The sequence below is a fragment of the Equus quagga genome, chromosome 15, assembly GCF_021613505.1.
Source record: "Equus quagga isolate Etosha38 chromosome 15, UCLA_HA_Equagga_1.0, whole genome shotgun sequence".
Lineage (NCBI taxonomy): Eukaryota > Metazoa > Chordata > Mammalia > Perissodactyla > Equidae > Equus > Equus quagga.
Genome location: NC_060281.1, coordinates 87525865 through 87540454, shown reverse-complemented (window position 1 = coordinate 87540454; position 14590 = coordinate 87525865). Strand labels below are relative to the sequence as shown.

General features: G+C 44.9%; 1 protein-coding gene across 1 annotated transcript in view; it reads right to left on the bottom strand.

Annotated features, from left to right (window-relative positions):
- Positions 1-13905, bottom strand: part of RNF185 (ring finger protein 185) — a 30096-nt gene extending 16191 nt beyond the window's left edge. Inside the window, exon 1 of the mRNA XM_046640363.1 lies at positions 13787-13905. The gene's annotated coding sequence lies outside the window, so the exon portion shown is untranslated. The remainder of the gene's footprint in view (positions 1-13786) is intronic.
- Between the last annotated feature and the right edge of the window lie 685 nt (positions 13906-14590).

Genomic DNA, 14590 nt, shown 5'->3' with positions numbered 1-14590 from the left:
CCTGAAACCATCTGGCACACATACCATGCTCTGCACAAAAGTGACCCGGTCCAATCTCTTTAGGAAACTGCGGACCAAGACATCTCAGTTAGCTGATTGATGTATAGCTGAGACTGGGACTCATGACACCTGGTTTGTATTCAAACCACGGTACCACCACAGTCCAAGCTGGCCACCAAATGCTGGAAGAAATGGACCATTATTTGTTACCACCTCCAAATCAAAGAACTTGCCAGGAATTGAACAAGGAGGACAAGACCAACACCAAAGGATACTCAGAAATTCTGGGTGCAGACTAAGAACCTGTCAAGATCCTGATCTGGCCACCCTGATCATCTCAGAAATCCCAAGGGGGCCAACCCCATGGCCGAGTAGTTAAGTTTACGCGCTCCACTTCGGCGGCCCAGGGTTTTAGCGGTTTGGATCCTGGGCGTGGACATGGCACTACTCATCAGGCCATGTTGAGGCGGCATCCCACATGCCACAACTAGAAGGACCCACAACTAAAATATACAACTATGTACTGGGGGAATTTGAGTGGAAAAGGAAAAAAAACCAAAAAAACAAAAAATACATTGGCAACCGTTGTTAGCTCAGTCTTAAAAAGAAAGAAAGAAAGAAAGAAATTCCAAGTAGGAAATGCTGGCTGGTACCAGAGTGAGAGAACTGGAGGGCTGGATGCTGGCCTTAGTTGAGCCTCCAGCTTGCTAGGTAGTTTTGGGAACCTCCGTTCTCCTCTGTGGGTCAGTTTTCTCATCTGTAAACTGAGGCACTGGACTACATGGTCTCCTAGGTGCCACCTTCTAGCTCTGAGACTGTGCTACTCCAGTCTCTATGCATCTGGTGAGACTGTGCATCTCACTCATCCTCTCCAAAGTAGGCGCCCCGCCACAAGTCTGGAACTCACCGTGGGAGCACCAGACGACCACTCTGATTTCAGCTTCCAAAGTACAAGGAGTTAAGGACCAAAAAGCCGCATTCCCCTCAGACCAAGAAGCCTTCCTACACACCACGAACTCAGAAGTCTGGACTCGTGAGCATCCCTCACCATGACAGCAGCTTAGTGACTTGAGCAGGGAGAGAAGGCCAGCTCACTGCCAATTTTTCACTCAGTTACATCATTTTACATAATGTCCCAGAAGGGCAGCTGGCTGCCAACAACATCAGTGCCTTGCTGGCCTTGGCTCTAAGACCTTCCCCGCAACCGAGTGCTTCCTCCTTTCCATACACATTTGCTCTCTTCTTCGTAGGATGGAGCCTGCTTATAAGGGCCACATTACGGCCTTTCTTTGTTGTTCCTGCTCAAGTACTTGATACGTGTGTTTCTTTAAAAAAAAAAAAAAAATCTTTTAAAATCAAGGACTATGTGTACAGATGTGGAAAGACAACCATAAAGTCAGGTTCACTGATCGAACTTAATGAGAGTCTCCTTATGTGATGCAACAGGAAATATACTGCAACAATGAAGGACTCTCACCTTAAAACATAGACTTTAATCCAGTCTCTAAAATAATTACTAGTTTACAGAAAATATGGGGCATAAATGCAGGTGTTAACTCCAGGAAGATGCAACCAGCTAATCCAGAACGAGGTTACTTCCTGCAGAACACATAACCCAAGTTCTCCAAACAAATGAACAGCACAGGTGAGGAGTGGAGCTACAGATTGAGACGAGACAAATTAACCACCGGTAGGGTGGGGATCTCACCAGAACCAGATTCAACAAACAAATCAACTGGAAAAAGACATTTGTGAGATGACAGACAAAAATCAGAGTTAGCCTGGACATTAGTTGCTATTAAGAAATTCTTAATTTTGTTGAGTATAATAATCGTATTGTGTAATATTTCTTAAAAATTCTCATCTGATAGAAACACATATTTAAGTATTTATGAAGGAATGATAAGATGTTTGGGATTTGCTTCACAATACTCCAGGGGAAAAGTGAAAGTGGAGAGAAAAGATGAAATAAAAACTGTAAAGTTGACAGTTGTTGGAGCTGGATGATGAATAGGGGTTCATTGTATTAGTTTATTTTTGTGTGTGCTCATAAATTTCCATAATAAAAGGCATGTTTTAAAAAGTTCAGGTTGCAGAACAGTAGGTGGGAACTTATTTGGGTAAAAACAAAGTATATAAATGAATATATATCTACACATACACAAAGAAAGTGTCTAGACAGCACACACTAAACTATCAACAGTTATTTCTGGGACTATGAGGGCTGGGGAACTTTGAATTTCATATTCTTATCCTGTTTTAATGTTTTATGACAAGCAAGTACTACTTTTTACAGTAACTTTTTTTTTTTTTTTGCAGGGAAAGATTTGCCCTGAGCTAACTTCTGTTGCTAATCTTCCTCTTTTTTTTTTTTTCTCCTTCCCAAAGCCCCAGTACATGGTTGCATATCCTAGTTGTGAGTTGTTCCAGTTCTTCTGTGTGTGCCGCCCCCACAGCATGGCAACCAACCAACAGGCAGTGTGGTTCAGTGACCGGGAAGTGAACCTGGGCCGCCGAAGAGGTGAGAATCGAACTTTAACCACGAGGCTATCAGGTCTGGCTCTAAAATAACATTTTTAAAAAAGGAAACTGTAAAATATATGTATAATATTATATTTGTTGCAATAATGAATATAAATATTAGAAAACGTCTCTAAAAAATGTTGAAGAACATACCAAACTGTTAATAGTGATTATCTCTGTACTGGTAGGGCTCAGAGGTAGTGACTTATACTTTCTAACTCCTCCCCATTCACAAAACTGACATTTTTACATGTATTAATTTTGAAATCAGACAAAAGAGTAACTACTTTTTAAAAAAATTTCCCCAATGTTCCAGTTTTCCCTAATCGTGAAAAGCTCTGAGTTCAAGTCCTGGATCCACCACTGACTAGCCATGTGGCTCTGGGTAGATCCCTTGATGCTTCCATCTCTCTTCTCACCTAAAAAGTGAGAGTATCATGCCTCCTACAAGACTGCTAAGGTGGCCCTATGAGAGAACACAGTGACCTGCAGGGCCTGCCAAGGTAGCAGGGGGCTGGGGAGACTCATATACATGCTGCTTACCCTAGTCCACTGCCCTCTCGACTCCCTGGACCCAACAAGGCTATGCATGGTGCACACTCCTACACAAAGGCCTAAGGGGACAGTGAGGCTCAAGGTAGGTGTCGGGATGGAAATGGTCAGGGGACAGTAACAGGTCAGCTCAGAGTGTGCAGGGAGTAGCAGCCTTGCAGCAGGCCAGGCATTGCAAGAGGCCTGCACATCCCAACTCTAGGCAGACCACATCACTCTCATTCTAATTCTTAGCAGAGTGACCATGTGGTCCCTACCTGGGTTCTACAGCCTCATCCTGGTAGGCACTCAAATACTTGCTGAGTGAGTAGGTACAGGCATGCATGACTGGTTTTGGACAACTCCCAGGCGGGCTGCTCACAAACCTTCCTTTCCAATATATCCCCAGTCACATACCCATCCCTGGAGCCTCTCCTCCTCACCTCCTCCCTACCCTCATAAACAGCAGGCCAGCATGGCAGATGTGGGCAGCCCTCCCTGGGGCCTGTCCACGGAGCATGTGTAGAACAAAGAAGTGGTCACAGCATCACAGGCCCAGCTGGAGCAGGACAGTGATTCAGAGGACAGAGGGCCCTGGTTGGCTCAGGAACTAGACAGAATAAAAGGTCCTGAGCATGACTGAGTTGCCATCCTACTAAAATTTTCACCTAGTCCTTGTAGGGCCTATGGACTTGGTCCTGACCACAGAGCAACCTTGTGTGGCTGGTTCTCTGCCCCTGTTCCTACCCTGACAATTCTTTACTCCTGATCTGAATCCACTTTCTGGTTTTCAAAGCACATTTACATGTATTACCACTTCCGACCTTCACTCCATTTTACAAATGAGGACATCAGGCCAGGGAAGTTAGAGGACTTGCCCAAGGCCAGGCATCATATAGTGCCAAATTCAGACTTCCCAACACAACATCAGCAATCTTTTCGCTCTTACATGTTACCCCTTTAACATGCAGCTTTACAAAGTTAAATACTTGGTCTTTGTTTTCACTCAAATTTATCGTGCAATGCTGTAACTTTTGTGTTCTCTGAAGTGAGTGTAAAGTAAACTCACCACTCATCCATTTATGCATTCAATCAAGAGATCTCCAGTACCAAACTACATTGGAGGCATGGGGCTATCAAACTGGGGACGGGGTTCACAAAGAAGAGCAAGGCCAAGTTGACGCTCTGGAGTCTAGAACAGGAGCTAAGGAAGTCACATGGATAATTCTAAGAATTCTTTAAAAAAAAATTTTTTTTAAAAGATTGGCACCTGAGCTAACATCTGTTGCCAATCATCTTTTTTTTTCTTCTTCTCCCCAAAGCCCCCCAGTACGTAGTTGTATATTCTAGTCGTGAGTGCCTCTGGTTGTGCTATGTGGGTGCTAGGTCCATGCCCAAGATCCGAACCAGCGAAACCCTGGGCCGCCGAACTGGAGCACGTGGACTTAACCATTCAGCCACGGGGCCAGCCCCTATAAGAATTCTTACCAAGGGGCTCCATCAAACTTGTCTGTTTTTCCTAAACAAGGCACTCTCCCCGAGATCTGGTTCTTAGACCCCTTCAGTAACTTAAATAGGATCTGGATAGTGCCCAAGAATATATACATGTACACATATATATATACACATTAATAATATATAATAATATATCATATACATTAATATATTAATAATATATAATATCTATAAATAAATAAATATATATATGTATTTTTTTTGCTGAGGAAGATTCACCCTGAGCTAACATGTGTGCCAATCTTCCTCTATTTTATATGTGGGCCACCACCTCAGCATAGCCACTAACGAGTAGTTTAGGTCCACGCCCAGGAAGCAAACCTGGGCTGCTGAAGTGGAGTATGCTGAACTTAACCACTCGGCCACAGGGCCAGCCCCTCTATATTTTTAAATATGTGTCCCGACCTTCCAATCCAGATGACCATCTGATGAAGAGTTTTGGAAACCCAGGTCTTGAACAGGGAAGAACTCTACCAAAAGCACAAAGCAACACAGCACAGCACAGAGTTTGGGAGGGACAGTAACCTCAGGGCCTGTCCTTCAGAACACACAACCCCCAGCTACAGTCCACAGGGATTACAAAGAGGTCAGATAAACTTGGGGGGCGGGGGACAAGTGTGCTGAGATCTCAGATCAGCTAGCACCTTGCCTATCCAGGAGAGAGCCGGCCATTTAAGAAACAAGTTCAAACCTAGTTTTGAAAAACATTCCTAAATTTGAGATGTCCAGGGTAACACATGGTGCTGGGACTAAGGCAGAGGTGCAATACTTATCCCCGGAGGAGTGCAGAGCCTGGAAGCTGAAGTCGACTGACCCAGCATCCTCACTCCTATTACCTTCCCAGAGCTGGCCAGGACCACCTCACAGGACCTGAGCAAGGAAAAGAACACAAGAGTTGCATATCCCTGTAGGAACTACCAGGGAACTCAGCCTCATGAAGAAATCTCTTTGTAGCATTCTTGTGATCAGTTCTCAGGTTCCAGACAATTGCAGATATTCATAACTTGCCTTCTCTGCTCCTTTAAGAATTCCTGAACCAGGATGTACACAGACATCTAGAAACCTTAATCCTAGTTATGAATATTAGAAATCTGCGTGATAAATAACTAGCATGATCAGAGAGGGGATCCAGCAGAGGTCTTGCTCCTGGTGGGCACACACTTGTTCACAGGGAAGCTTTCTGCCAGGAACTGCAGTGTGCCTGAGCCTGTCTGCGCTGCTCATTAGGCTGCTGCTGGATCACATGGAGGCAGAAACAGGATCCAGACCCTAAGAACATCTACATCACATTCACAGAAGGTTGGCGTGGGAGGAAATCTGAGTAGGTTGATTGGAACACACAGAAAGTAGGCTCTAAAATTTTGGAGACTAAATGGAATTTGGGTCTCTAGGCTAGCTCACAGAGGCCTGGCCCTCAAATTCAGGACCAAGGGCATGAATGGCCTTTCAGGTCCAGAAGGACAGAGGAGGCTAGAAGACTGGCCTCTTTTTCTCGGGGTTGCACTGGTCCTTTATTCTGGTACCCTCTAATCCACCCTCTGTTGAACCAACTCCTCTCTTACCTTCAAAGATTTATTAAAGATCCTATTTGCCATGCATTCAGGATACAGAGATTAAGGATTTCAGTCTAAAGTGACACACAGACAAGTAAACCAACAAGGCAGCCCAGCGTGCTGGGTGCTGAGAGAGGTGTGTACAGAGTGTGTGAGGGTAGGGAACGCTGGGGAGGACACAGACGCAGCACACGGGACAAGTGGACAATTCAATGTGCCAAGTTCAGTGTGGCTGGAGCCCAGGGCACATATGAGAATGATAGGGCAGCAAGGGCTGGGACTGAGGCAGGAAGAACGGCCTTAGAGTCCTTGCGCCCGTCATACTTGAATTGGGATTCTAGGGTCAGCTGTTTCTACTTTTTCATATTTTCTTCCACTATTTCTGAATCAAAAGGGCTTTTTATTTTGTTTTAAGCTTCAATCCTTTTTCTAAAAGTTTATCAGGTTTCCTAAGAAAGGGTGAAGTAGGACTTGGGCACAGCTAGCACAAGCTCTTAAGGACCATCCAAGAGGCTGCCTTTTGTCAGCCCTTACATCACTGTCTTAAAATGTCCCTTAACTTTTCATGGACTTTTGTCCTTAAAAACTAGCATGGCACAGAGGAATTTGATAGCTTTGGGTTCAAATCTCAGCTCTGCCACTCACTCTTTCATTCTTCCCTCTCTAAACCTTTGTCTTACTCATATGTAAAAAAGGAGCTATTACCTTCCTCACAGGACAGCTGTAAGGAGTAAAGAGATAAAACAGTAAGGGACTAGCACAGTGCCTGGCACACAGTTAAGTGCTCAAGAAATGTTCCTCTCTCCACTGTAAGGTCTCTCACGGAGTACACTGAAGGTGTACTGCTTCATTATATTCCCCACAGAGCTACGCAATCAGCAGGTACTCGGTTCATTTGCTGAACGAATGAATCACAACTTCACTCTCTGAATAAGCAACATTCCTTGAAGGCATGGTAGGTGAGGCATCAGAACCGTCTATAAGGAAATCTAGAATGGGACACAGTTTGATTCAGGCAAAATTAGATTTTCCCATAAAGCGTTAAAATCACGAGGCACTTGTTATATTTATCATCACTATGAATAACATCAGCTAACACTCTGCCCAGCCCTTTACAATGAATTATATTATTTAATCTTTACAGCCTGCCTTTGAAGTAAACACTATTATATTATTGGTAGCATCTCCTGGGATGTTAGATTAAAGCTCAGAGTGGTTAGGTCACTTCTCATGGTCACAGAGCCAGTCAAAGGCAAAGCTTCCCAACTCCCAAGTCAATGTGCTTAACAGACAGTACCTCAGTGATCTCTTGGTGTCTGTCTCCTCAAGACCACACTCAGCTTCCAGGTGCCTTACTCAGCCCAGGGCCAGGCACCTCAAGAGCACCTCACAAATGTGTGTGGGTTGATGGATCTGATGCCCAGGAGTACTTAGAACTGGACAACTCAATATGAATCAATTAGGCCAACTCAAGTTGTGGAAAATCAATATCCTAAAAGAATAAGACATTCTTCAGTGATGTTTTCAGAACTGGAATGTTACATAATGGTTTTAGAGTAATTTTTTTTTAAATAAGTATTACCCAACACTATTAAACAAGAAAAAAAGATCAGGGATATGCCACCAGAAAAAGGTTTGGATTTTCTCAAATTGTACCCACCTCTATTGGGGATAATGACACACACACAGAGGATTAATTATTCATTGAACTGTCTATTACTCACTCTAGTTAGACACCTCCTAGAGCTGCACGCACAGTGTCTGTCACACAGTAAATGTTAGATAAAAGTATGTGAACAAATGATGGGGACGTGCAAATTTCAATTCAAACCAACAGAACTGAGTATTATGTTAAGGAAAAGATCTTCAGACTGGTCAGCTCCCAGTTAAGGGCTGCGGATTTCTAGTACAATATAGTGAAAGGAGCCAGAGGACCTAGTCTGATGCTCATCTTTGCCACTCACCAAGCCAGGGTCCTCACTTGCAAATGGGGGAATTGTGTCTGCCCTTCCTTTGTTACCAGAAAAGTTTTCAAAATGAGAGTTTTGGTTTTGTTGTCACATAGGCAGTTAATCCTAATTAATTCAGATTCTACAAAATCTCATCAATTCAGATTTTACCTGAGATTGAGCTAAAGACCTATAAAATACTCTGAAGGTACAGTATAAAAAGAAAATGAATAAGGTTGACAAGATTTAATTAAGAAAGAAAATTTCTAAGCGTTTAATAACATCCAGTATATACTTGACAAAACAATGATTTCACTTGTCATTTCAATAGGAGGTCCCCAGGAGGACCATCAGGAAAGCATATATAAGATAGACCAACTGTGGTTAAAAATAATAAAACCAAAATGAAATCATTTTGAATAATCTATTAATATTGATTTTTACAAATCAGGCTTGTGTCCCAAGCTACCTGACATTAATTGTCGGTGTGGTTTTGGAAACATTTAAAGAATGTCAACAACTAGGCTCAAAGATAAAAATAAATCAGACAAGGTTCTGGTTCCTGCTCTCAAGGAATCCACCATCTAGTCAGGATTTAACTGCTATTTTTTAAAAAGCGCCTCACAGTGAGAAACGCCTCTGTAGAAATAGTAGTAAAAAACAAGTAATTTTCCTGAGCTTTTGCCCAGAATCCACTCCCATATTCAGAGTTGTCCATCTTTTTTTTTTTGGCAAGGAAGATTCGCCTTGAGCTAACATCCATTGCCAATCTTCCCCTTTTTTTTGCTTGAGGAAGATTAGCCCTGAGGTAACATCTGTGCCAATCTTCCTCTATTCTATCGTATATGGGATGCTTCCACAGCATGGCTGATGAGTCCATGCCCGAGATCCGAACCCACGAACCCGGGCCACCAAAGCCGAGCACACGGAACTTTAACTACTCAGCCATGGGCCAGCCCCCAGAGCTGTCCATCTTTAAAACCCCTGCCATGCCTACATCACAAGGCACTTCTGAGGAACAATGGGGAGTGTGGACAGTAAACAGCCAAGTGCTGAGGAGACTACCATGGCAGTCAACCTGACGAGTGGTCCCAGGTTGAAATGGCCAGCCAGTCACCTAGGCCACTTCCAGAAGCAGGCACGGCCTGTTGCTTCTGATCTCTGTGTGTCCTTAAGCCAGTTGGTGGACAAGGGCACCACCACTTAGCGGTGCTTTGCTCCCACTGCTCAATGAAATGAAGAGATGGACCCACACCATTTCTAGCTGATGTGAAGAGTAGAGAAGTAGGGGCCATGGTAACAATGCAGCAATTTGGGCCACCTCTGATAATCTTAAGCCAGGGGCCACTTGGTGGCTTCCTCCCTACTTTAAAAACTACATTTCTCTGGAACTGGCCGGGTGGTGCAGTGGTTAAGTGCGCACGTTCTGCTTTGGCGGCCTGGGGTTTGCCGGTTCGGATCCGGGTGTGGACATGGCACTGCTTGGCACGCCATGCTGTGGTAGCCATCCCACATATAAAGCAGAGGAAGATGGGCATGGATGTTAGCTCAGGGCCAGTCTTCCTTAGCAAAAAGAGGAGGATTGGCAGCACACATTAGCTCAGGGTTGATCTTCCTCAAAAACAAAACAAAAAAAAAGAGGAAGATTGGCAACAGATGTTAGCTCAGGGAGAATCTTCCTCAGTCAAAAAAATTTGAGTGGGGGTTGGCCTGGTGGCGCAGCGGTTAAGTTCACATGTTCCACTTCTCGGTGGCCCAGGGTTCGCTGGTTCAGATCCCAGGTGCAGACACGGCACTGCTTGGCAAAAACCATGCTGTAGTAGGTGTCCCACATATAAAGTAGAGGAAGATAGGCATGGGTGTTAGCTCAGAGCCGGTCTTCCTCAGCAAAAAGAGGAGGATGGGCAGTAGTTAGCTCAGGGCTAATCTTCCTCAAAAAAAAATTTTTTTTGAGAGAGATTCTCTAAAATAATTGACCAGTCTGACCAGTCCTCTTCAAAAGTTTCCAGTCATGAAAGACAAAAAAGATGGAGGAATTGTCTCAGATTAAAAGAGACTAGCAGGCCAGCCTGGTGGCATAGCACTTAAATTCATGCGCTCCGCTTCAGCAGCGCGGGGTTTGCCAGTTTGGATCTGGGCACGGACCTACACACCACTTATCAGGCCATGCTGTGGCAGGCATCCCACATATAAAAAAATAGAGGAAGATGGGCACAGATGTTAGCTCAGGGCCAATCTTCCTCAGCAAAAAGAGGAGGCTTGGCAGTGGATGTTAGCTCAGGGCTAATCTTCCTCAAAAAAAAAGTAAAAAAAGAAATAAAATAAAAAGAAAACAGACTAAGGAGACTTAACAACTAAACGCAATGTGGGAAATTGGACTGGATCCTGAACAGGAAAAGGACATTAATGGGACAAATGGCAAAATTTGAATAAAGTCCATAGATTAGTTAGTAGTATTACATTAACGTTAAATTCTTGTTTACATAATTTGAATATGGTTATGTAAAACATTAACATTAGGGAAAACTGGGCGAAGAGCATACAGGAAGTTTGTGTATTATTTTTGCAAGTCTAAAATTATTTTAAAACAAAAAGTTTAAAAAAATGTACATGAGGCTGCCCCAGTTAAGTGCGCACATTCTGCTTCAGCGGCCCAGGGTTCGCCGGTTCGGATCCCTGGTGTGGACATGGCACTGCTTGGCAAAGCCATGAAGTGGTGGGCGTCCCACATATAAAGTAGAGGAAGATGGGCATGGATGTTAGCTCAGGGCCAGCCTTCCTCAGCAAAAGAAGGATTGGCAGCAGTTAGATCAGGGCTAACCTTCCTCAAAAAAAAAAAAAAAGTACATGATGCAGGTCAGGGGTTGACAAATTTTTTGTGTCAAGTGCCATATAGTAAATACTTTGCACTTTGTGGACCATATGGTCTTTGGGGCAACTACTCAACTCTGCTGCCAAAGACTATATGTAAATTAACAAGTGTGGCCGCGTTCCACTAAAACCTAATTTATGGACACTGGAATTTGACTTTCCTATAATTTTCAAATATCACAAAATTTTATTCTTCTTTGGATTTATTCTCCATCATTCAAAAATGTAGAAGCCAGGGGCCGGCCCGGTGGCCGAGTGGTTAAGTTTGTGCGCTCCGCTTCGGTGGCCCAGGGTTTTGCAGGTTCAGACCCTGGGAGCGGACATGACACTGCTTGTCAGGTCACACATCCCACATGCCATCCCACACACCACAACTAGAAGGACCCACAGTTAAAATATACAACTACGGACTGAGGGAATTTGGGGAGAAAAAGCAGAAAGAAAAAAAAAAAGGACTGGAACAGTTGTTAGCTCAGGGGCCAATCTTTAAAAAAAAAAAAAAAAGAGTAAAAGCCATTCCTAGCTCACAGGCATGCAAAAACAGGCATTAGGGCCAGATTTGGCCCACAGGGCAGGGACAGCAGACTCCTGCTCTAGGTCAGAATTTGCCAATGCGTGCTTCAATTAAGGCAAAAAAATTGCTTCGCATCAATTAAGTTTGGCAACACTAGATCAAAGAAGGTTAGGTACACGCCTTTATTGCAGGACATCTCAGTGCCTTTAATGTGGTACTACACACTGACAAGCTCCTAGAAGGGATAATGATATGTAGCTTTTTCCAAACTTATTTTTACCACACAACACTTTTTCAGGGGCATCTCTTCAGACTAGTGGCCTGAAGACACACAACAGAAATGCTGATTTAGGAACTTTTTTAAAAGAAAATTTTCAGATTGAGAAGCTTTAAAGACGCCACCAAATTAAAATAGTTTTACCCAGCACCTGGATAATATCTGAATAAGCATTTGACAACTTTTTTTTTTTTTAATCCTAGGAAACACAAACAAGGCAGGAAGACAAACACAGGCAGGAAGTCTTGGCTCAAACCCAACCTTTTCTGGGGGGGAGGGGAAGAGAAGTGGAGGGTGGTGTCAGCAGAATTAGGTCATAATATGGAATCTCTGCGCCACAGAGCAACGTAAGCATTCTAACAGGTTCTGAAAAAGTGATCTGCTTAGAATTTTGTAAATCACAAAATAAGGAGTTTTGATGTTTGATTAGAAAACTAAAGACATGCTAGAGTATTATCTGCAGATTACATGTAAGTGAGGATTAACTAGCAAGTCAAGTCCTTAAGAGGACTGGTTTTAAATGCTGGATGGAAAGTTAGCTGACAGATTTCAAAAACTCTCTCTGTAGACACATCTATACAACACACTGCTGGAGAGAGGATTAAAGAGGGATTTATGTCTCAGGGAGGAAAGGCTGGCCTGAACGATCTCAAGGGGCCCTTCTGACCCCTCATTCTGTGATCCAAAGAGTCCACTGGCTTCTTCTGATCAAACACAAAGTCTTCAGAGGCATTTCCAAGTTGTTCTAAGAAAATAAGCTACAAACCCATAGGGTGGGGACCCTGCTTAGCTATTCATTCAATAAACCTTTAAGGAGCCTTTATCAGATGGGGTGTTCTAAAGTCCTTAAAAGGAAGGATGGTGCACAGGACAACCAGGAAGAGATTACATAAGTTCAGACCCACCGGCCTTACTTCTAGAGGATGTAGGCTAGGGGGATCGAGGTGTCAGGAAAGAGGGCAGAAAAAAAGCACTCAGCACCAGAAAGATTCAAAATAACCACTCAGAATCAGACACTCTTAAGCTGGAAAGGAGCTTCATCCGACACCTGTATACCTCCTTCAACAGGGAGTTCACCACCTGCGGAGGCAATCTATTCCATTGCTGGTCACCTCTGCCCAGCATTTAGTTCTTAATTAAGTCAAAATCTTGTCTTCTTGTAGAATTCACCTGTTGGTCCTAGTTCTGCCTCTTTCAACCCCAAAGATGAAGTGGAAGCCCTCTTCACCATAACAACTTTTTCAGTTTTTAACGACACTTCCTTTGCAGGGCTCTCTTTTCTGAGCTAAACATCCCAATTCTTTCAAAGATCCTGAACTGGCTCCAGCTGCCAGAAAGTGAAGAATGGATACCTAGTACTCACAGCAGGAAAGCACTTAGGATCAGTGGGTTTCAAACATCAGTAAGCAAAGGACCCCCATGTCTAAGTTCAAAACGCAGTTTCCTAGGTTCTGACCCAGATGCTAAATCAGGGGTCTTATTTGAGCCTCGTCGTGTAAAGCATGCATCTCAGAGCATTTCAAAGCAGATGGTGTGAGCACCATACTTTGAGAAACACTGCCCTGTTTCACAAATGACGAAACTGAGGCCCAGCACAGGGAAGGAATTTGGCCCAGAACGCACAATTGGCTGTCGGCAGCGAAGTCTCGAACCCGATTCTCTTACTCCCAAACCCAACTCTGTTTACCACGGTTCCCGGCTTCGCCTGACCATTCGGGAAACTCGTTAAAAGCACCTCCACATGAGAGAGGCAGCTTCGAGCGGGGCACAGAAGGAGAATGAGTCCCTGCCTAGACAGGAGAGCTCGTGGGAGCTTTCCCCTTCTCGGGGCCTCAGTTTCCCCAAACTATAATCCCGGGACGGAAGACCACAACGCCAGCCCGAGCTCTCTTCTGGGGCGGCGGGCCCGGGGCAGAGCTGGGCTTGCTGTCTTTGCGCCCCTGGGCTCAGGAGTCGCAGCCCGGGGGCCGGGTGAGGAAGGAACGCAGCGCCCTGCCCCCGTCCCTCAATCTCGACAGCCCAGAGCTGCCGACCCAGCCCCTTATGTACTTGCCTCTGCTCAGGTAACGCCGCCGAGGCCGCCGCAGCCCCGTCCGTCGGCCGCCCAGCAACTCCGGCAGTCACGTCAGTCGGTCAAGGCCGGACCTCTGATCCCTCCTACCCGGACTCCGGTCACCTGATACAGAACCGCCCCTCCCCGAGGGACTTCCGGCCACAACCGGAAAAGGTTGGTCCGCTGCACTGTCTTCCGATCCAGGTCCCCGGCTCTAAGGTTCCGCCTGCGGGCAGGCAGCGGGGGACCCTAGGGCCTACTTGGTGTTACCAACTGAACATTCTCCGCAACTGGGGAGCCACCCGAGGAAGGGTCTCTTGCCCTTCCTCTTGGAGTTCTTCCTCTTTTCGGTGTCGCGAGCTAAAGATAACATTTTGGCTTGTTCTGAGCAGGTTGTGCTTAATGTCTTATGGAGCCAGAGCTGGGGTAACGTTGGCAGCTTCTAAAGAGCCTTGGTTGAGGCAGAGAAGGTACCAGATTGATGCGGGCTTGGCGAGCGGAGGAGTCAAAAAAAAGATTTCTTGGACTCTCAAGGTCTGGTAGTAGTACTCCTTTATTCAGAGAATAGCATGGGGACAGGAACCATGGGCAGTGAAGGGCTGCAGGCATGTAGGCCAGGACACCTTGGCCTTCTCTACCTGGGGCAGCCTTGATCCACATCAAGATAAGCTTAGAACTTCTTGTTGCATCAGAATGTGAGGATGATAGGAATAAGAATGATGGGAATATGTCAAAGGGGTCAACACAGAGGTTAACTTGAAGGAGATACCACTGGCCAAATCAGGGCAATTTGACCATCAAGAT